Source organism: Euprymna scolopes, chromosome 7, assembly GCF_053919585.1.
Source record: "Euprymna scolopes isolate OS-2025 chromosome 7, ASM5391958v1, whole genome shotgun sequence".
Taxonomy (NCBI): domain Eukaryota; kingdom Metazoa; phylum Mollusca; class Cephalopoda; order Sepiida; family Sepiolidae; genus Euprymna; species Euprymna scolopes.
In genome coordinates, this window is record NC_136488.1 from 124,395,902 (window position 1) to 124,398,401 (window position 2,500).

General features: G+C 29.9%; 2 protein-coding genes across 2 annotated transcripts in view; one reads left to right on the plus strand and one right to left on the minus strand.

Annotated features, from left to right (window-relative positions):
* The window catches only part of LOC145279928 (85/88 kDa calcium-independent phospholipase A2-like), a 421,383-nt gene that overhangs the window by 39,437 nt on the left and 379,446 nt on the right, over positions 1–2,500 (minus strand). The window lies entirely within an intron of this gene.
* LOC145279925 (uncharacterized) overlaps positions 1–2,500 on the plus strand; it is a 32,987-nt gene that overhangs the window by 17,006 nt on the left and 13,481 nt on the right. The gene's annotated exons all lie outside the window — the stretch shown is intronic.

Below are 2,500 nucleotides of genomic sequence, written 5' to 3' on the forward strand. Positions count from 1 at the left end.
TATTTAACAATGTTTACCAATGTTTATTCTTATAGAAAATGCAAAGTAAATAAATGATTTATAAATATATACTAGTGGGCGGCTCCCAGCTTTGCTGGGTCCTAAAATACGCTTAAATATATTTAGATTCATGGAAATTTCGTATTTATTATTAGAGCCAATTCTCTATCGAATATTATATATATATATATGCATATATATATATATATATATATATATATATATATATATATATATATATATATATATATATATAATATGATTTTAATAGTTAAAAATCACTTGGGTACCATCAGATTGTATCAAAACCTAAATATTTAGCGCTCCAGCCGTGTTATCTACCGTTCAACTACCGATAAATAGACATTTTTTTAATGAAAACGCTTCAAGCTTTGAATGAATTTGCGCATGCACAAAAGTAAAAGAAATATGTCAACAAATTTAAATGAACAATAACTTGCAGATGTATTTCTGTACGCGCTAGTTATCCATCCAAACAAAGATTTTACTCGTTATGTACCATCCTTGGTGTATGATTATTATTTTCTATTAATTTCAGAGTAATGTGACCAGTAGTTTAAGAGTTTATTGGTTAAATATTTTCAAACATACATACATACGTACATACATACATCTTTTGGTTATAGATGCAATTTATTCACCAAGTCAACTCATATTTTACCATATAGACTTTATTTCTTTTTTATATTTAAGCTCAATATCACATGCGTGTACGTCTTGATAACATTATGTGATATAAATAGTCATTTGACCCCACCCCCCAATAATGAATCACGTCTATTTAATTTTAGATATCCGAGATTACACCGATTAAAAAGGTACAAACTTTATAAGTGTTTGTTGAGTGTTTTTCAAGTTTTAGCTGAACATACAAACATTTGCCTTTTATATAATAGATTACTCACTAACACCGTTGGAAAGAATATTAGGCATTAAAACCTTTACTTATGACTTGGTTTTGGTTTGTCTTTTTAAATCAAGTCATGTATATTTTGGTTATTTGATCTATATATCTATAAAGGTGAGAATGTGTGTGTGTGTTTGCGTGTTTGAGGACAACTCTCAACATATATATTCAACGAACTTTTGATCTATTGACTTGAAATGTATTATATAGGGTATTCAGACATGGAAAACTTTTTAATCGGTTTTCATCCTCAGAAAAGGCCGGTGAGGGGTAAAAATTGGTACTTGAGAGTAATCGAATTTTTATGTTTGTCAACTATTTCACGACTGCACATGCGCGAATCGTTCACGTAACAGCTTCCTTATGTTAAGAATAAGTAAGTTTGAAACACATTGTAAAGGCAGCCAGATGGTTATTGTATTTGATTTACTATCTTTAGAGTTTGGTTTCGATCTCAGCTCGGGTGTCTTTTTTTAATTACAAAAAGTCAACTGCTTAGAAAAAACATAATACTCGCATGCACATATCTCAGTGTATTTCCATTTTTTTTTACTCCATTTTTAAAGTTACGTTTTTTTTTTACTCCATTTTTATGTTACGTTTAATACCCGGCTACGTCGGATACATCAGCTAGTACTGAAATAAAATATCTTGCGTAAGACTCATATTTTACCAAGTTATTTCTATTACTCTCACCCTCTTTCACTTTATGTTGTGTCGATCCCCCTCTCTCTTATTTTATACAATGTCTATCATGCGCCATCCGCCTTTCTATCCTCTGTCTCTTTCTGTTTATTAAATCAAATGTAATGAAACTAATTATAAAAAAATGAAGATTCGAACAGTTCATTATAAATAATAGAGAATATCATAAAGTGAATTAAAAAAAAATTTTTTTGGGGGGGGGTCGTTCCAACAAGGCATGAAGTCACTTGATATAAGAAACTAAAAATAAATAAATAAATAAATAAATAAAATAAAAATACCACTCCATGGTTAAAAACTAGGTAAGGATAAAATAAATATTACGCGGATAGATTTACTCCCCAAATCAAATAGCAATTCTTCACCTTTTCAGAAACATTGGTCATGGACTGAAGGACAAAAGAAGGAAACGAGAGTTAAGGGGTGGCTGAAAGTAAACCCGATGTCCACTGTAGCTAAAGAGAAGAAAGAAAGAGAAAGCAGTAGAAGTAGAGAGAGGTACAGAGGTAGAGAAAGAGAGAAAAAGATAGCGAGGAAGAGGGTGAGACGCAAGAAGAGAATAATTAATTTGGAATTTTGTCTTTTTTTTATAATTTTTTTTTTAATATAATTTAACTAGCTTTGTAAACTCACATTTTTTCTTATTCAATATCATATGCGCGCACGTCTTGATAACATTATATGATATAATAGTCATTTGATCCCCCAAATAATGAACCACGTCTTTTTAATTTGAGATATCCGAGATTACACCGATTAAAAAAATACAAATTTTGTAAGTGTTTGTTGAGTGTTTTTCAAGTTTTAGCTGAACATTTACTTTTATATAATAGATTACTTATAACACCGTTGGAAAGAATATTAGGT